Below are 21,709 nucleotides of genomic sequence, written 5' to 3' on the forward strand. Positions count from 1 at the left end.
GTAGATCTCCCAGTAGTGGGCAAAACATTTGCTGCCTGAAAGCATGGTCTCTGGGCTGATATATTCAAGGAACATACCGCAACCAATGTTTAGGACTCCACTACCCTGTGCTTGACCAAAATTTCAAAAATAAAATGAAAATCACCATAAAAGTGAATAACCAACATCACGTATCTAACATATCTACTTGGAAGAACACATAGGTAATCATCATAACCATATGATGTAGACCTCTTACTAATGGGCAAATAATATTTTATTGTCTAAAAGCTTGGTCTCAGGGCAAATAAATTCCAAGAACTTATTGCAGCCAAAGCCTAGATCTCCATCATGTGTTGAATAATCCCAAGTTGAATATATGCATCATATTTTGCAATAATTCATTATTTAATTAAGTAGAACTAAATTAAAAGAACTCTTTGAGTTGCCAGCATGACCGAAGCGTCCAGCCTGGCTCCATAGCCCGCAACGCATGCGTGGTCCGTGATCTTTTTAGGTTAGCACGTATAGGTAATCATCTCGAAAGATGTAGACCTCATAGTGATAGGCATTTCAAATGCGGCCTAAAGCACGGTCTCTGGGCTACTAAATTCTATAAAGAATTTAGCGCAGCCAGTGCTTATGTAACACCCGGTTTTAGCGGACAAAGCCGGGTGCATCTCATACATGCGCCAAAGAAGACAACATATATAATCACAGAGTGTATAGAGATAAATGTCACAATAATCAGAGTACTTATTACATAGCGGAAGTCTTACAAAATAAATGATAAATATAGCAGGATCTAAAATCCATCCTTGGCGCCAGAAAGTCAACTGGGAGACGCCACCTAGATCGAATCGAACTCCTCGTTATGGCTCCTCTTGAACCACCTGTTCTTCTCCTGTGGGGGGGGTGTGAGACAGCAAGGGTGAGCTCACATACGTTCATCGCTCAACAAGTTGTGGGGAATAATGTGCATGAACTCGCCAAAGGTGGGAGCTCATGAAGTGTAAGGCTTATCAAAGAAAATGGTTAAAGCTGAGCATTGCTTTTAATGTTGGTCAAACTTTTATTAGCAATTACTAGGTGTAAGTAAATACCAAACCATAATAAAAGTAATAGGACAAAATTAATAAATAATCCCCTGCAAATGCAAATGACAAATTGAATTTAGGTTCCATAAATTAATCATGTGAGGGTCCGAGCCGCTCATGACCGTGAGCACGGCTAGTATACTAGTTTTACACTCTACAGAGGTTGCACATCTTTACCCATAAGCCGTGTTACCCATCTGCCAAGGGGTCATGATTCCCATACACCTCTACCAAGGAAGCGAGGCAGGGTAACACTACGAGGCCTTTACAAAGTTCCACTAGCTTCAGAAATCCCGCTACAGTTTATAGGAAGCTCCAATGCAGGGTTCTTGTCTGACCGCCATCGCAGCAAAGTCAACCCAAGGACCTCCCTACACTGACCACTCCCCTACTGCCCTTGCCCCTTTCGGGTAAGGAAGACCTCCACTAGCTTTCCTAGTTAATCAGCCAAGGGCGTCCCATTAAACCCTTGTGGTAGCACTGTTTTCCCGGGTGGTCGCTCCATGTTCCAATTAATATAATGATCTTATCATGAACATAAATAACATAACAGAATAATTGGAACATGGATGTAATAAAATATTAATCCCAAAACCATATAGAGCAATAACATAACTACCCAAGTGAATCAGGGGTAAACAAGGTAAAAGGATAAACAGACTAGGATGACCTATTGGGTCCCATCAAAATTAGACCTATGCATTGATAAATGATAATAAAGAACATTATTGGGTAACAAAAGTGAATCAAGGGCACAACTTGCCTGGGACTTGAGATTCCAGGTACCAGGATGATCCTTCGGATCCTCGTGACCTCACGCTAGTCGTAGCAATACAAACAAACATGGTATAGATAAAATTAACATCACACCAAACATAAGTACAAACTGAATAATAATGATCTACGCGTCACTACGAGATCGTGGAATCGAGAACCACCAAGATCGGAGTCATGGTTGCGAAGTTATGACTTATGGGGGATCTATGTAATTTAACCATTAAACTATATTATAAATTAGTTAGTGTGAATCATATGAGAATTTATTCTATAAATAATTATCTCAACTTTTAATCTAAGTTATAAATTAACCATAGATCATATTCTATTAGATTACAATGATAAGCAGTTTAACAAGACTAACCAACATAAGTTAAATAAAGATCTACTTATAAAAGAATGAGACATGATATAATCAATATTGTTACTGCGTAGTAAATATTTATACGATACTAACGCAACTTGAACGGATCAAATCGGAGTTAAAACGGAGGAGTTATGAATTTCTGGAGTTATTTAGTGCTTGGTGTAGAATAGATCAAGTGAATAATTTTAGTTTAAGTTTCATGGCTAAACAAAGGTACTAGGTGATAAATAATATTAAAACAAAATTATTGCAACTGGAATGGGTCAAAAAGGAGCTAAAATGAATTAGTTATGAATTAAATAAGTTTCTGGATTTATTTTAACACTAAAAATCATTTTCTAAATCATTTTCTATGATTTTCCTATCCACTGGACTGCGCCTCAATTAAACAGAAGCGCATGGGTTAACTTAGAACTTTTCCTAAGACCCAGCGCACAGTTAGACTGGACTGCGGGTTGATTTGACTCTCTTCCGGGGTCTCTTTAGAAAATGTTACACCGCGAAGGGGTATCTGTTGATATGGGCCGTCAGATTAGAAACGGACGTCCCAGATTAAATCCGATCAACCCGAACCGGTATGCAGTGAGGGCCACAGGATGATCCATCAACGGCCCAGATTAAAACTCGCCCAGATCCACAGGATCGGAGACCAAAGGCCCCGATTTAATTATAGTCCTATCTCATCTCACCCGCACGATATCAAATCGACGATCGATACTCGTCCAAGCGAAAGGGTACGGCTACTTCTAATCCTGTCCGAACACGCCCGATCCAACGGCCCAGGGCGCGTCTCCTACCCCCGACCCAACGACGACGGCGGTAAACAGGACAGCCGCGGCGGCGAGCCCTGACCGGCGAAGTTAATCCCCATACTCCCACGCCCGTTTTCTAATTCGGCTAAGTTTCCTACTGCGGAAGACATAATGAGGACGAGGGTACACTTATTACCGAGGATCGATGACTCGTCGATGCTGGCCACGGTGAGGCTTGGTTCCGCGGCGGAAACTGAGCGCCGATGAGAAATCCACGTCGTCGTGGGGCCGGGGGTAGGAGACGCGCCCTGGGCCGTTGGATCGGGCGTGTTCGGACAGGATTAGAAGTAGCCGTACCCTTTCGCTTGGACGAGTATCGATCGTCGATTTGATATCGTGCGGGTGAGATGAGATAGGACTATAATTAAATCGGGGCCTTTGGTCTCCGATCCTGTGGATCTGGGCGAGTTTTAATCTGGGCCGTTGATGGATCATCCTGTGGCCCTCACTGCATACCGGTTCGGGTTGATCGGATTTAATCTGGGACGTCCGTTTCTAATCTGACGGCCCATATCAACAGATACCCCTTCGCGGTGTAACATTTTCTAAAGAGACCCCGGAAGAGAGTCAAATCAACCCGCAGTCCAGTCTAACTGTGCGCTGGGTCTTAGGAAAAGTTCTAAGTTAACCCATGCGCTTCTGTTTAATTGAGGCGCAGTCCAGTGGATAGGAAAATCATAGAAAATGATTTAGAAAATGATTTTTAGTGTTAAAATAAATCCAGAAACTTATTTAATTCATAACTAATTCATTTTAGCTCCTTTTTGACCCATTCCAGTTGCAATAATTTTGTTTTAATATTATTTATCACCTAGTACCTTTGTTTAGCCATGAAACTTAAACTAAAATTATTCACTTGATCTATTCTACACCAAGCACTAAATAACTCCAGAAATTCATAACTCCTCCGTTTTAACTCCGATTTGATCCGTTCAAGTTGCGTTAGTATCGTATAAATATTTACTACGCAGTAACAATATTGATTATATCATGTCTCATTCTTTTATAAGTAGATCTTTATTTAACTTATGTTGGTTAGTCTTGTTAAACTGCTTATCATTGTAATCTAATAGAATGTGATCTATGGTTAATTTATAACTTAGATTAAAAGTTGAGATAATTATTTATAGAATAAATTCTCATATGATTCACACTAACTAATTTATAATATAGTTTAATGGTTAAATCACATAGATCCCCCATAAGTCATAACTTCGCAACCATGACTCCGATCTTGGTGGTTCTCGATTCCACGATCTCGTAGTGACGCGTAGATCATTATTATTCAGTTTGTACTTATGTTTGGTGTGATGTTAATTTTATCTATACCATGTTTGTTTGTATTGCTACGACTAGCGTGAGGTCACGAGGATCCGAAGGATCATCCTGGTACCTGGAATCTCAAGTCCCAGGCAAGTTGTGCCCTTGATTCACTTTTGTTACCCAATAATGTTCTTTATTATCATTTATCAATGCATAGGTCTAATTTTGATGGGACCCAATAGGTCATCCTAGTCTGTTTATCCTTTTACCTTGTTTACCCCTGATTCACTTGGGTAGTTATGCTATTGCTCTATATGGTTTTGGGATTAATATTTTATTACATCCATGTTCCAATTATTCTGTTATGTTATTTATGTTCATGATAAGATCATTATATTAATTGGAACATGGAGCGACCACCCGGGAAAACAGTGCTACCACAAGGGTTTAATGGGACGCCCTTGGCTGATTAACTAGGAAAGCTAGTGGAGGTCTTCCTTACCCGAAAGGGGCAAGGGCAGTAGGGGAGTGGTCAGTGTAGGGAGGTCCTTGGGTTGACTTTGCTGCGATGGCGGTCAGACAAGAACCCTGCATTGGAGCTTCCTATAAACTGTAGCGGGATTTCTGAAGCTAGTGGAACTTTGTAAAGGCCTCGTAGTGTTACCCTGCCTCGCTTCCTTGGTAGAGGTGTATGGGACTCATGACCCCTTGGCAGATGGGTAACACGGCTTGTGGGTAAAGATGCGCAACCTCTGCAGAGTGTAAAACTAGTATACTAGCCGTGCTCACGGTCATGAGCGGCTCGGACCCTCACATGATTAATTTATGGAACCTAAATTCAATTTGTCATTTGCATTTGCAGGGGATTATTTATTAATTTTGTCCTATTACTTTTATTAAGGTTTGGTATTTACTTACACCTAGTAATTGCTAATAAAAGTTTGACCAACATTAAAAGCAATGCTCAGCTTTAACCATTTTCTTTGATAAGCCTTACACTTCATGAGCTCCCACCTTTGGCGAGTTCATGCACATTATTCCCCACAACTTGTTGAGCGATGAACGTATGTGAGCTCACCCTTGCTGTCTCACACCCCCCCCCCACAGGAGAAGAACAGGTGGTTCAAGAGGAGCCATAACGAGGAGTTCGATTCGATCTAGGTGGCGTCTCCCAGTTGACTTTCTGGCGCCAAGGATGGATTTTAGATCCTGCTATATTTATCATTTATTTTGTAAGACTTCCGCTATGTAATAAGTACTCTGATTATTGTGACATTTATCTCTATACACTCTGTGATTATATATGTTGTCTTCTTTGGCGCATGTATGAGATGCACCCGGCTTTGTCCGCTAAAACCGGGTGTTACAGAAGTGGTATCAGAGGCGACCCTCGCGGTTTCACGGGCGTGTGTGGGCTAGGGGGTTCGGGTATATGGCGCATGGCGCATGTGGGCCCGGAGTGGTCACATGGCATGGCATATGACGACACTAGACATACAGACGTGGCCAAGAGGGGAGGTTCCTGGATTGGGGTTGACCGACGAGGACGTCGGTCTTCTAAGGGGGGTGGATTGTGATATCCTGGCCCCTGGGATAGGATGTCCTGGCCCAAGGCTTAATAGAATTAATAGTGTAATCATACCAACAAGGTGCATCTTCTTTTTCGGAAGCCTATCTCGAAAGAACCTCCAAGTTAAGCGTGCTTGGCTTGGAGCAATTTGGGATGGGTGACCGACGGGAAGTTTTCTCGGGTGCGCATGAGTGAGGACAAAGTGCGCACAAAAGACTCATGTTGGTCTGTGGGGACGATATATGATCCTAGAGAGCTGCCAGGAGTAAGTACCGCCGGTCCAGGGATTGGACGGGGTGTTACAGCTTAGGACTCCATCACCCTATGCTTTTACCCAAAAATGCAATATCATTTTGTATGAGGACCATTAGTTTTCACTTAATTATGTGCTATGTTTTCCATGCAAACATAAAAGAATGCAAAAACAAAAGCAAGTCGAAACTATGTGAATTATAAATGTAAATAAAATATAATTCACTAACTAGTCTGCATTTTCATAAAAAATAGAGACGTATGTACAATTACATATATCATCAGTAGTCTAAATATTCAAATTTAGACGCACTAATACTGATCTAGACATTAATTATGTACAAATACAGAGTTCATTTTGTCTGAAATTGCAGAAAATAAAGGCTAAAACGATTAAATAGTAGGCCCAATCAGTGGAAATAGCCCACAGTGTCTAGCCAGACTAAAAACAGCCCATTTGGCCCACCTAAGCAAGCACATAAGAACTGTCGGTTAGGGTTAGGAAACCCTAACCGGCCACCTGCAATCTCCAGGCGGCGGTAGCGGCCAGCCATGGCGCGCGCGGGCGCGGTGGCCAGGCACCAGCGGCCCCCGACGGGCGCGAGCAGTGGCTGTCGTCCCGGCCCTGACGGGCGCGAGCAGTGGTGGCCCGGTCCCGGTGGCGCGGGTGCAAGCCAAGGCACGGCGGCCTCGGGCGCGGCAGCGGCGGCCCTGCCGCAGCATCGGCGCGCGGGCTCGGGTGCGGCCCTAGCCTAGCCTCGGCGCGCGGGCGCAAGGCGCGGTGGCACCCGGCCTCGATAGCGCGTGTGGACGCGGCCTCCCGACGGCACAGATGTGAGCATGTGGCCATGGTACAGGCGCAGACGCGGCCTGGCAGCGCGGCGGCTCCCACAGCCTCAGGCGGCACGGGCGCGACCATCTAGCGCGCGCGGGCGCGGCCCCGGCGGCGCGACAACCCCCGTCTCGGCCTCGGCACGCACAGAGCGCGGCTCCCCGGCGGCGCGGGCGAGCGAGGCCCCCCAGTGGCTCGCGGGCTTGGTGAAAGGGAAATAGGGTCAAACCTTTTCCTAATTGATTTTGGTGGTTGAATTGCCCAACACAAATAATTGGACTAACTAGTTTTCTCTAGATTATACACTCTACAGGTGTCAAAGGTTCAACACAAACCAATCAAAAGAACAAGTTAGGCTTCAAAAGATAGGAGCAAAAAGGAAACCGAAGGCTGCCCTGGACTGGCGCACCGGACTGTCCGGTGTGCCACCGGACAGTGTCCAGTGCACCAAGGTGAATCAGCTCGAACCCTTCACCTTCGGGTTTCCCAGGCGCAGCTCCGCTATAATTCACCGGACTGTCCGGTGTAGCACCGGACTGTCCGGTGTGCCAGCGGAGCAACGACTATCTGCGCGCAACGGTCGACTCTGCAAAGTGAACAGTGCAATTCAGAATGTCAGAGCAGAAGTTAGAGGGGCACCGGACTGTCCGGTGCGACACCGGACTGTCCGGTGCCACAAGAGGACAGAGCCTCCAACGATCGACCAGCTCCATGCCCTAACGGCAGGATGACGTGGCGGCGCACCGGACACTGTCCGGTGGCGCACCGGACACTGTTCGGTGGCGCACCGGACTGTCCGGTGCGCCCTTCGCCAGCAGACTTCACCAACGGCTATATTTTGGTTGGTGGCTTTAAATACCACCCCAACCGGCCACTTCAAGTAGAGGGAGCCCAAGCAACATTCCAAGTCATCTAGTTGACATACTCAAGCCCTACCAACCACATATATTCATTGATCCATCCTATACACAAGATTTAGTCCACTACAACCAACACAAGTGTCACAAAAGAGAAAGCAAGAAAGAGAGAGCTACTCATTTGAGTTTAGCACTAGTGCCTTGTGAGATTCTTTGAGAGATAGCGTGTGCTACATCTTTGTGTTCATTTGCGCGTGGAGTTTTTGACTCCCATTGAACTTCCTCCAAAGTTTTGGAGGCTTGTAAAGCTAGCAAGAGACACCAAAAAGTGTGGTGGTCCTTGCGGGGTCTTAAGTGATCCTTGAGAAGAAGAAGAGCTCGCCGGTCTTGAGTGATCGGGGGAGAGAGGGAAAGGGTTGAAAGAGACCCGTCCTTAGTAGACTCCTCAACGGGGACTAGGCCTTCGAGGGTCGAACCTCGGTAAAACAAATCACCCATGTCTTGTGTGCTTGTTGCTTGTGATTTGTTTGTTCCTTCCCTTTCTAAGTTCTCTTGCGCTATTCTTTGCCAACGTTATTTTGTGTTGCTCCAAGTCAAATTCTCATTTAGTGAAGCAACACTTTGCAAGAAAGAACTTGTGTTATTGCTCTTCTTATCTAAGCCCTCTTGATTTAATCTCATAGACTTGTTAGTAGTATTGATTTGTCAATTCCGCATTATTTGAAAGCAATACTCTCTTCAAGCAAGGACTTAGTTTTTACTCCGATAATTGTATATCTTGTTCCAACCACTAAACAAGGGATCTAGTTGGGGGATAAAGTTTTATTTTTCAGGTTTCGCCTATCCACCCCCCCTCTAGGCGACTTTCACTTGGCCTCGGCGGCACGCGTGGGCGCGGCCCCCTGGCGGTGAGCAGGCTGGGCCCCCAGCGGCACACAGCCCCTACATGGCCTCTCAAGCGCGGCCGCCCTCGACGCATGACATGGGCGCTGCCCCGGCTGCCCAGCACGGGCATGGATGCCCGGCACGCGGCAACGGCGGCGCGGCCGCGTGGCTCGCGGCATCAGCGGCGCTTGCGCGTGCAACGGCCAAGAGGCATGGCGCGAGGCAACAGCGGCCACGGCGTGGCCCCGGCCCCACCCTCGGAGCGGGAGCGCGCTCGGGTGCGACGTCCCTAGCCCCTGCGCGGGAGCGACGCATGAAACTCGGCGTGGGCATGGCGGCCCGACCCAGCCTCCGAGCGCAGGCGAGGCCTCAGCGCGGGCACGGCGACCCCGACATGACGCAATCGAGTGTCGCGCGGGCATGAGCAATCCTCGGCCATGGTGCCTAGGCGCGGGCCCTAACGAGATGTGGTCTCGACGCGACGCAACTTGCTCGGTCAGGCATTGCCACGGCCTCTCGGGCGAGGCTGCCATGGACCCGGCGTGCGCAGACGTCACGACCCAGCATGGGTGCAGTCGACCCAGCGGCCATGGCGTATTGACAACCAGCCATGGCGCGCGGTGGCGTAGGCACGTGGCTAGATGCCCGAGCGTGAAATCGGCCGTGGCACGTGAGCGTGCAGCCCCGCAACCTCGGTAGCCAGCAATTTCGTTGTTTACATGAATAGAATCATCGTAATGATTTAACGCATTAATGATTCAACGCATAATAAATGCTTATAGAATACTGTAGATCCATAGTGCTAGATAAGACACGCCATCAATCAAAGCAAGAATGATGTAGATGAAGCGTTCAGGGACATCATCGCCATGGCGTGGATCAAAATTGCCCGAAGCCAATCTCTCATTTTTTTGTGATCTCGCGAGCGCAGTGCTGATAACGTGTTGGAGCGCAGCGGTAACGAGATTCGAGAGAATGGAGAGGAATAGTGAAAATGACAGTTGTGTGCTTTATTGCAGGGCGAACTCTGTTTATATATAGGTGAAGGGGTGCGTTCTCAAGGGGGTGTCCCTTGGGAATTATCTGTCGCACCCCTTGGATTGATCACAAATACAATATTTTGTAACAAAATCTAATCCGCGTATGCCACGGCCGCTACAGCCCATGCACCCAATCAGATTTTCATCTTCTGAAAAAATACTTTTAACTCTATCTGTATCTTTACTATTATAATACACCAGTTTTATATGTATCCTTTTTTGTGCAATGTTCGCCCCCTCCCGCCCGCATGTGTCGTCCCCCACAATATTGTGCTCGTGACGCCATGATCTCCCTTAACCTCCACGCTCTGTGCTAGCCACAACCATCTCCGCACGTTAGTCCACCCACATCGCTAGCGACGCCCTGAGCCCCTGCCTCTCACCTCCACTCTCCCTCTCGAGATATAAGAATGTTGTTACGCCCGGATCTCCCTTAACCTCCATGCTCCGCACTAGTCACAACCACCTCCACACGCTAGCCCGCCCGCATCGCTAGCTGTAATGAAAATGGACCCCGACCCATTTGTCTAAGTGATTTTTTGGTGTTTGATGAACACCATAGCCAGTGAACTAATGTTTTTCAAGTATTTGTGTTTTGTAGTTCGCATGATGAGAAGTGGATTGGACTAGGGCTATGAGGATGCAACATCTCAAAAGAAGACTCCAAAAAAAATAAAGACCCCCCGAGTATCAGGGCAAAAGTCCAAGTCACAAGAAAAAAGGAGCCAAAAGAAATCAGCTCATGGTGGACGGTCCGACGTCCAAGGGCGGATGGTTCGGACGCACTGGACTGGACCAATGACCCACTAGACTCATTACGTAGAGCCAATGTTTTTCGGCTCGTCTACACGGACGGTCCGGTGGCACACTCGCTTAGTCCGGTGATCCAACGGTTAGTACACGTGGATTGTACGGGTGGTTTGGGAAAAAAGGTCTGATGCACCGTACGGATGGTCCTGTGCACCACGACGTTAGCACTCCAACGGCTAACCCAATAGCTATACTGTATGGGAGGTCTGGGCGGGTGCTTTAGTGGCACACTCGAACAGTTCGGTATGCCACAGAAAGCTCCAGTCTGGCTTTCCAACGGCTATAAGTGGTTGGGGCCTATATATACTTCATCCAACCAGCCATTTGAGTGTGTTGGATCCCAAGGAACATATCAAAGGTGTAGAGACACATATCCATTGCTCCAAATTACATAAGTGCTTAGAGAATCACTCGGTGATTAATGTAGGTGCTTTGCTAAGTGCATAGATTAGTTAGATTGCTATTGCGCTTGCTCTAGGTATGATCCTAGTTGTGTGAGTGAGGTTAGACAACCCACAAAAACCCTCGGCTCTTGCGCGAGCCGTTGTAGTTGTACCGAGTGGGGCGAGTCTTGCGAGACCGTATCAATCGTGTTTGTGGTGCGGCCACCACCGTATACCGAACGTAACGAGACTCACGGCGATTCGACCGGAAGCTCGATAATGGAGACAATAGGGAGAATCCAAGAGGAGCCAGAAGCGGAGCACCACTTGTGCGTGGAGAAGGCATGTGACTCTCTATAGAGTTACTCGATTGTGGTCTTTGACCCTCACATGGGCTACAATTTGTGTAGGGGCACCAACGAGGATTAGTCGAAACCTTGCGCGATTTCAGATACCTCGATAAAAATACTGGCATCGTCTACGAGAGTTTGCATATCTACCTTTGCTCTTTAGCTTCCGCATTTACATTTATTACTTAAGTTGCAATCTTTTCTATTCTTAGTTTAGAACATAATATTGGAACTAAGGTTGCAGAACTCCTTTTGCAGTAGAGATAGCAACACTTAGACAAAACCTAATTTGCACATTCTAGTTTCCTTATTTGCATAGGTTTTGTTCTAGGATTATTTGTGGCTTAGATTAGAGAGGTTTTTAGAAGTCCTAATTCACCCCCCTTTAGGCATCCGTGTTCCTTTCAATTGATATCAGAGCCCGATTTGGCTCATTTGGAACGTTTTAGCTTCACCGCTAATCGAGTAGACGCTTTTTAGAGGAAGGGATTGCGACGATACCGCTCAATCTATAAAAGCACAAGTACTAAAAACATCTACTTTCACATTTGTATCATAAATCAATAACAATATTATCATTATCATGGTTCTCACTATGTAGTTCTTACTATGATGAGATAGCTCAAGTCAAGTGCTCACTATCTAGGATCGATGGCGATTTGAATCGATTACTAACCAGCTGGCGAGGTATTCCTAACACAAACTATACTCACAATACTTCGTGGGTACGATCACCACCATACATATTCCAGAAATAGCCCGACTGCACGTCGCGAATTCGACAGGGCCACCATATCTAGGGACCGCCCGACTACCAGAGGGTTAGGGTGTGCCATGTGCCATGGGTCAACTCGCCGTGGACAAACATTATTTTCTATATATCAAGCATGCAAGTGTGTGTTGGAATGTAAACTCTATAGCAAAGATGCATAAGAATTATACCACTAGTTGAATACACAAGAATAATGGTATAACAAAGCTCTGGTCTCCATGAAAATCGTCTAGAGGGATGGTGAATAGGCAAAACCTGAAATTTGTCACTTTAAACACAAACTCAAATCCTGGTTAGGCGTTAGAACGAGAAGTAAGACAATCAGAGTGAGGGAGAGTAGTTCTTCTCACATGTATTACTCTTATGATTGTGGAATTACTTTGGAAGCAATACAATTGATTTTGAATCAAGCGCAAGCAAGGGAACTAGAACATGGAATGAAGAAATAAATCACAATCACAACACAAAAGACACAAGCGATTTATTTACTGGAGTTCAGTTTTCAAATGAAACTTGCCTCTTCGTTGAGGAGTCAATTAGGTCGAGTCTTTTTCAACCCTTTCCCTCAACCTGATCACTTAGACCATTTGAGTGTTCCTTCTCAATACCGGAGTCTCCACGGGGATCTCCACATAAATTTGGAGCCTCCTGCTAGCCTTGACACAAAGAGAATGTGATTGAGAATGAGATTGAAACACAAGAACACAAAAATTGGTTGCAACAAAACTCAAACGAATGATCCACATGACACTAGTCACTTCTCTAGCTCAAATCTACTAAAAGTGGCACTTGGGAGGAGTTGGATCACTTGGAGTTGTTGCAAGCAATGAATGTGAGTTTGGTGTAGCTCTTATATATCTTGAATGCCGGTTCGGGTCTTTATAGCTCCAACTACCCCTTGTAGCCATTGGAAAGAAATGGAGAAAACTACACTTTTCTGCGTGGCACCGGACCTCCTACAAAGTCAATCTGGTGCGTCATCGGACCTCTTCCAGACTGTTGTAGCAGGTTACCATTCTAACTTGTCAGGGGCACCGGACCTCTGCCACGCTAGCACGACCATTGAAACCTGACATGTAGTCGTTGAACTCACAAGGTTCGGTGCATCACCGAACTAGACCGATGCACTAGCTCCCATTTAGCTCCAAAACAGACCTCTCTAGTAAACTAGTCTGATGGACCACCGAACCGGTCTGGTGCACCAGTCGGCCTAGACCAGTTTCTAGTCCCTCTACGCACTCAATTAGGTGCACCACCGGACTAGTCTGGTGCGCCTCTACTCAGCTAAACTTAGCAAGTTTTGACATATCTTCTTCAATTGAGTTTGGTTGCTCGTGAGGGTGTTCCTATGACTTAGACAAATATATCTTGTGACTTTCCAACTACTCCAAGACATGGATTTTGTATATTTTGATCTCTCTAACTCATATTCTAGTTTTGGCTCAAACTAGCTCCAAAAGGGTGAAATGTTAAACCTGAGCTTTCCAGTTATTTTGATTGGTTCAAATACGTACTAAGGGGTGTTTAGAACTTATCCAAGGTGTTGAACTACCGAAAGTTCATCTTCTCCAAAGTTTACCCATTTGTGTTTGGTTTTGAGTTGTTTTGGACTTAGAAACTTGAAATTGATCTTATGAACCTGTGAACCATAAACTCAGCAAACTAGTTAGTCCAAATTGTTGTGGTTGTTATCAAGCACCAAAAATATATATCGAAATGGGTTAAACCCAATTTCCCTTTCACTCCGATGTGCTCATCAAGGGGATGTGGGCATCACTGTTGTGATGGTGATGGCAAGGGATTGATGGGGTAAATCATGGTGCAAGAAGAAGGGATCGACGGGCTCACCAAAGAGGGAACGAGAAAAAGAAGACAATGGATGAGAAAGGCTTAAGAAAGGTCGAAGTTATATGGGTGACACTTTATACCGATTCTTATAAAGAAATCTATACTAAATATTTTTTGATAGGAACTGGAAGTTTTGGACCGAAGTTACAGGGTGTCACACCCGGTTTTAGAAGGCAAACCGAATGCGAACCATGTACGTGCCAGGATCAGCAATTCACGTACACAACAGTTACATAACATGGACATCATCACACAGTGCTCAAATAGTATTAAAATGGGAAATAATAGTCGATTACATCATATGTCTGAGACATCCACATAGTCTTTACAATAAATCAAAGTGCGGAAAAGAAACGTAGATAAACGCGGCCTTCACAGGTAGCCGACTGGGGGTTGCCGCTAACCCACGCCTAGAACTCGTCGTAGTCTTAGAACTCCTGGAAGTCTCCTTCCACAGCTTGATCTTCTCCTGAGCAGTGGTTGCAATGCTGACAACCTGGGGATGGGGGGGGGTTTGGTGTGTAGAGCAAGGGTGAGTACACATCAACATACTCAGCAAGTATCCTGTCTGGCTGTAGTGGACTAGCTTTATGTGGGGATAAGTCAAGCAATTGCTTTTATTTGGTCAGATTATTATTTACTAATAGAAAGCCAGGTTTTAGCATTAACCCAAGTTATTAGCCCGATGTACCCTTTCCAAACGGAAAGAATACCACTTACCAGCACCATAGTCATAACCAAAACCATCAGTCTCATTGCCACCTGTAAACCAAAGTGTCTGATCAAGTACCACTAATCACTGGAGCTCCCTTGGCCGCTCATAACCGCGAGCACGGCTGATATATCAGTTTTCAAACACTCTGCAGAGGTTGTGCACTTTACCCACAAGTCGTGATTCCCTTTCTGCCCGGAGAGAGCTACTCCCCATTGACCACTACCTAGGTGGCCTAGCAGGGCATCACTACGTAGCCTTTACAAAGATTCCCCGGGGCTGTAGCCACCCGTTAGGTTTCCTAAATGCACCGCACTCCTCCCCAAGGGGCGAACCCAAACTTGGCAGAGCGAGCCGCATACACCGAGCCCCATAGACGGCACAACGGCTAAGCGAACTACACTCCGGATCCTCTAATTATTCAGCTAAGGGCACCCCATTCCACCCTCATGGTTGCACTGTTTTCCCGGGCGGTCATCCATAGAACAGGTCCTTACGGAGAGGCACTCGAGAAACCGCTCGAGCCCCCTTAAAGGCCACAAGTACAACATCATAATAAGAGAAGGGAAAACAGCGTATCATAGATAATCTCATCATGTTCATTGATTAGAGTTTGAGCAATAGCATAAAGCTAAACAATAATAATCCAACCCGAATAGGTAAACAAGGACATGGATAACAAAGCTAGTCAATCCTTAGGCATAAATGTGTAATGCGGGAGGTGAATTAAAGAATGAATAGGACAGAGGTAGGTCAAGGGACACTTGCCTCCACCAACCGACTGCTGCTCAGGGGCTTCTCCTGCGAGTTCCTCGGGCATAGAATATCACATACGATAATGAATTTACCATGGTTAGAAAGAGGCGGGGAAAGGTCTCGCGAGGGTTAAAGCTTATGCTCGAGGCGCGTTACGGGTAGGCGAATAACTAGACGTTACGTGCTCTAGTTCCAATTGGTTCTAACAAAAGGATTAGCTACATGCACTAATGTAAACGTGACCACTTTTAGTTGATTAACATTGAATGAGATAGATGATTAGCTATACAAATTAACTAACGTAACCAATTTCCAAATTGAGACTCCTATCTTATTAATATAAACAACGTGATTAGCGCGCATAGGATACGGTGGGGTAGACGGGGACGTCTGGGGGGGGGGGTAGACGAAGGCACGACGGCCGTGCCAAGGCACTACACATTATGCGGGCACGCGCGCGAGGCCGCACGCACGCGCCGCGAACTAGCTGTGCGCACGTCGGGGCCGCGCGCTAGCCGAGCTCAAGGCCGCGCGCCATAGGCACGCTGGGCCGAGCTCGAGGCCGCGCCGGGGCCGTCACGACGCGAGCAAAGCACGGCGGGGCGAGCGGGCAAGCACGCCGGGGCAAGCGAGCACGGGCGAGCGAGGACGCCGCGGACCACGGCGGGCGAGGCACGGGCGGGGCGAGGACACGGCCGGCCACCACGCCGGGGCGGGGACGGCGCGGTCGAGCCGGGGAGGGGCGGGGGCGGCCGAGCGGGGGCGGGGCTCGCCGGGGACGGGTGCGGCGGGGGCGGCCGAGCCGGGCACGGGGGCGGGCTCGCCGGGGGCGGCCGAGCCGGGCACGGGACGGGGCGGGGCGGCTCGCCGGAGGGGCGGCCGAGCCGGGCACGGGACGGGGCGGGGTGGCTCGCCGGAGGGGCGGCTGAGGCCAGGCGGCGCGGGGCGCGGCCGGCCGGGCGAGGGCGGGCGCGGGGCGGCCGAGCCGGGGCGCCGAGCAGACGGGGCGGGGCGGGGCGGCTCGCCGGAGGGGCGGCCGAGGCCGGGCGGCGCGGGGCGAGATCGGGCCGGAGCGGGGCGCGGCGCGGCCGGCGTGGCCGCAGCGGGGCCGGGGCGAGCGCGCCCACGGCGCGGGGGAGGGCACCGACGAGAGGGGGAAGGAGGAGGAAGGGGAGAGAGAAGATGGGAGGGGGAGGGAGGGCCTCACCGTGGGCGAGGCGGGCGGCGGCGGCGGCGCTAGGGAGGCGGCGACGGTTAGGGTTAGGGAGAGGGAGAGAGGGAGGGAGAATGACGGGCGGGGCCCGCGGGGAGGGAAATTTTGAAAAGAAAAGAAAAAAAAGGGAAAGGGGGCGCCTGGGCCGCTTGGGCCCAAAGGGGGAGGGAGGGGCGGCCCACGATGGGGGAGGGGGGCGCGGCTGGGCCGCCGCGGGGCCCACGCGGGAAGGGGGGAAAGGCTGGTTGGGCCGGCCGGCTGGGCCGCGCGCGCCAAGGGGGGGCGCGGCTGGGCCGAAATGGGGAAGGAGGGGGAGGGGAGAGAGGAAAAGGTTTTCCTTTTTTTCAATTTTAGATGAGTGATTTCCACAATCTCAACCAAACAAAATAAATGCATAGCTCGGCATGGTGCGGCAAACAAAATAAAGCATTTTAAGGTTTTGCTTTACACGAGATCTCGCTATAACTTTGGAAAAGATCAAGGTTTAGCGAGGGGAAAAGGGAAAAGGAAAGGGTAACGCCCGAATTTGGCGAGTGAAGAAAAGAAAAAATTCAACTCAAAAATTCGGGGCGTTACAAACCTATCCCCCTTAAAAGAATCTCGCCCTCGAGATTCAGGGTTGGCTAGCAAAGAGCTCAGGGTATTTAGCCATCAGATCATCTTCACGCTCCCAGGTTGCTTCTTCCTCAGAGTGGTGATTCCATCTGACTTTGCACATTCTGATGGTCTTCCTTCGGGTGACTCTGTCTGCGGTCTCAAGGATTTGCGTTGGCTTCTCAACGTAGGTCAAGTCCTCCTAGACTTCAAGACCTTCCACTGGCAACTGCTCTTCCGGCACACGCAAGCACTTCTTCAACCGAGACACATGAAAGACATCATGCACAGGAGACAAATTCTCTGGCAAACTGAGCTGATAGGCCACTTCTCCACGCCTTGAGAGAATTTGGTACGGACCAATGTAGCGGGGTGCTAGCTTGCCTTTGACTCCGAACCTTCTGACTCCTCTGATCGGTGACACTTTCAGATAGACAAAGTCTCCGGCTTCAAAACTCAGCTCTCTTCTTCTTGTGTCTGCATAGCTTCGCTACCTTGATTGCGCTATCTTCAAATTTTCTCGGACCATCTTGATGTTCTCTTCAGCTTCCAGCAGAATGTCTGGCCCGAATACTTGTTTTTCTCCAGGCTGATCCCATTGCAATGGAGTCCTACAACTCCTTCCATAAAGCGCCTGAAATGGTGACATCTTCAAACTGGCCTGATAACTGTTGTTATAGGAAAACTCTGCATAAGGCAATCTCTTGTCCCATCCGGACTGATCTTGCAACGCACAGGCTCTCAACATGTCTTCAAGAATTTGGTTGGTTCTTTCGGTCTGACCATCTGTCTGCGGATGATATGCTGAACTGAAATTCAGATGCGTGCCCAAGGCTTCATGCAACTGCTGCCAGAAATGAGAGGTGAACTGTGTTCCTCTGTCTGACACTATCTTCTTTGGCACACCATGAAGACAAACGATCCGAGACATATACAACTCTGCCAATACTGCACTGCTGTAGTTGGTCTTGACAGGTATGAAGTGGGCTGACTTGGTCAAGCGGTCCACTACTACCCAAATGGAATCGTAGCCGGCTCAAGTGCGAGGCAATCCGACTATGAAATCCATACTGATTTCATCCCATTTCCACTGAGGAATTTGCAATGGTTGCAGCAATCCAGCTGGTCTCTGGTGCTCTGCCTTGATCCGCCGACAACTATCACACATAGCCACATGCTCTGCGATTTCCCTCTTCATTCCGTACCACCAGAATTTCTTCTTCAGATCCTGATACATCTTCTCACTACCAGGGTGAATCGAATATGCTGTCTCATGAGCTTCCTTGAGGATCAACTCCCGAATGGATTGGACACTGGGAACACACAAGCGGTCTTTGAACCATATCACACCTTATGCATCTTCCCGAAAATCTTTGCCTCTGCCATCTAGAATCAGTCGCCGGATCTCACTGATCTTCTCATCGTTCTTCTGCGCTTCTTTGATTTCTCGCTCCAAGGTAGGTTCCAACTCGACTGTGACTCCTCACGAATTGTTTAGAAATCCGAGACTCAACCTGTCAAACTCTTTGGCCAACTCATAAGGCATCGGACGAGCGACCATCAGATTGATCTGACTCTTCCTGCTCAAAGCATCTGCCACTACGTTCGCTTTGCCTGGATGGTAGTGAATCTCCAACTCATAGTCTTTGATCAACTCTAACCATCTTCGCTGCCTCATATTCAACTCGGACTGAGTGAATATGTACTTCAGACTTTTGTGGTCTCTGTAAACATCACATTTCTGTCCATACAGATAATGCCTCCATGCCTTAAGTGCGTGAACCACTGCTGCCAACTCTAGATCAAGGATTGGGTAATTCTTCTCATGAACCTTCAGCTGTCGGGACGAGTAAGCCACAACTCTTCCCTCTTGCATCAACACACATCCCAAACTAGTGTAACAAGCATCACAATACCCCGAGAAGGGATTGTGCACATCAGGCAAGACTAGGACAGGCGCTGTTGTCAACTTCTCTTTCAGCGCTTCGAAGGCCTCCTGGCATTTTTGGGTCCACTTGAACTCAACCTTGTTGCCTAGCAACGCTGTCATTGGTTTCGCAATCTTCGAAAACCCTTCAATGAATCGCCGATAATATCCGGCCATTCCAATGAAACTCTTGATTCCTCGAGCATCTGTTGGCGCTTTCCAGTTCAGAATGTCTGCCACTTTCTTCGGATCCACAGCCAATCCTTCTTTGTTGATTATGTGACCCAAGAACAGGACTTCACTGATCCAGAACTCGCACTTGCTCAACTTGGCATACAACTGGTGCTCTCGCAATCTCTGCAATACCATCCTCAAATGATCTGCATGCTCTTCTTCGCTTTGAGAATAAACCAGAATGTCATCGATGAATACCACCACAAACTTATCGAGATAATCCATGAATACACTATTCATCAGATTCATGAAGAAGGCTGGCGCATTGGTCAAACCAAAAGACATCACTATGAACTCATACAACCCATACTTGGTAATGAATGTCGTCTTCGGAATGTCCGAAGGTCGGATCCTGAGCTGATGATAACCTGACCTCAGATCTATCTTGGAGAACACACTGGCTCCTCTCAACTGGTCGAACAGATCTTCTATTCTGGGCAAAGGGTACTTGTCCTTGATCGTGACTTCATTCAAAGCTCGGTAATCGATGCACATCCTTTTGGTGCCATCTTTCTTCTCCACAAATAGGTCAGGGGCGGCCCAAGGCGAGGTGCTTGGCCGGATGTAACCTTTCTCTGACAGCTCATCAATCTGCTTCTTAAGTTCAACTAACTCTGGTCCGGATATTTTGTAAGCTCTCTTAAAGATGGGGGCGGTTCCAGGAAGAAGCTCTATAGCAAACTCAACTTTCCGCTCTGGTGGCATACCTAGTAAATCCTTTGGAAACACATCTGGAAACTCAGACACAATCTTGATCCTCTCAATTGGGTCTGCTTCACTGCTATCGACAGCCATCTGATAACAACTTTCTTTCTTTGGCTCAGGCGGGACTAACTCGGTCACCACTTCCTCTCCTAGTGGAGACACCAACTAGATTGTCCTCTTATCACAACTGATAACTGCCTGATACTTATCTAGCCAATTCATCCCCAGGATGACATCTATTCCCTGAGTACCCATTACTATGAGGTTGGCGGGAAACGCTATCCCCCTTATTTCCACACATACATTCAAACAAATGCTATCGGCTTGAATTCTACCACCGGCTGAGTCAATTTGAATGGGGGTTGACATGGTAGTAATTGGAAGATTATGTGCTTCTACCCATGATGCAGTAATGAAAGAATGCGTTGCTCTAGTATCAAATAACACTTCTGTAATATGGGAGTCGACTGGGAACATACCTACTATCATGCCGAGGGTCTCCTGAACTGCTTCAGCCTCCAAGTGATTCAGTCTTCCATGATTGTAACGCGGCTGAGAGCGGTTGCCTGCTCCAGGCTGAGGCACATTCTGCTTTGCTGGGGCATTGGGGCCTGACTGCTGCTGGGCTGCCTTCTTCGGACATTGCATCACCCAGTGGCCTTGCTCTCCACAGTGGAAACATGCTCTGTTTCCAACCTGAGCTGGTGCTGCCTGATTGCTCTACTGGTTTGCTGGGGCAGGAAGACGAGGTGCTTGCTGATTCTGCCTCTGGAACTGACCTCCTGACTGATTGCTCTGACGATTCTGATACTGGTGCTGAGGATACTGCCTTTTGAACTGCTGATGTTGCTGAGGTGGACGCTGGTTCTGCCTAAACTGCTGAGGTTGATTGCCTGAGAAACGAGGACGGTTGCTGCTTCCAGGCTGGAGTCCACTAATCTTGCGCTTACGATCCTCCATCTCCTTACGCTTCCTCTCTGTCATGATTGCTCTGTCAATCAAGTGCTGGAACGTCGGAAAGGTATGATTCATCAGTTGATAGTGCAGAGGGTCAACCAAGCCTTTCAGGAAACGGTATTGTCTCTTGGTGTCGGTGTTGACATCTTCAGGAGCATAGTGAGACAATTGCAGAAACCTGTCTCGATACTCACTGACTGACATCGACCCTTGCTTAAGGGCCAGGAACTCCTCCTTCTTCACTGTCATCAGACCTGCAGGAACATGGTACTGACGAAAGCTACCTCTAAACTCTTCCGAGGTGATGGCGTCGGGGTTGGCATGGGTGGCGAGATAAGACTCCCACCATGACTGAGCTGCTCCTCTCAACAGACGGGGACCATACAGGACTTTCTCCCTGTCGTCACACTGAGCGGTATGCAACTCCCGCTCCATAGTGCGCAGCCAGTCTCCAGCATCCATGGGGTCAGAAGAGTGAGCAAATGTTGGTGGATGACCTCTCATGAATTCAGCACGCTTGTCCCTAGGCATTTGAGGCATCTGAGGCTGAGGTGGTGCTTGCTGCTGTTGTTGTTGCTGCTGCTGCTGAATGGCGGCCAGAGTCTGACCGATGGCTTGAACTGCCTGAGTCTGCATCAGAAACATCTGCTCGATGGACATCGGGGGCGGGGGCGTGATAGCACCTAGAGGGGGGGTGAATAGGTGATCCTATAAAAC

Source organism: Zea mays, chromosome 1, assembly GCF_902167145.1.
Source record: "Zea mays cultivar B73 chromosome 1, Zm-B73-REFERENCE-NAM-5.0, whole genome shotgun sequence".
NCBI classification, from domain to species: domain Eukaryota; kingdom Viridiplantae; phylum Streptophyta; class Magnoliopsida; order Poales; family Poaceae; genus Zea; species Zea mays.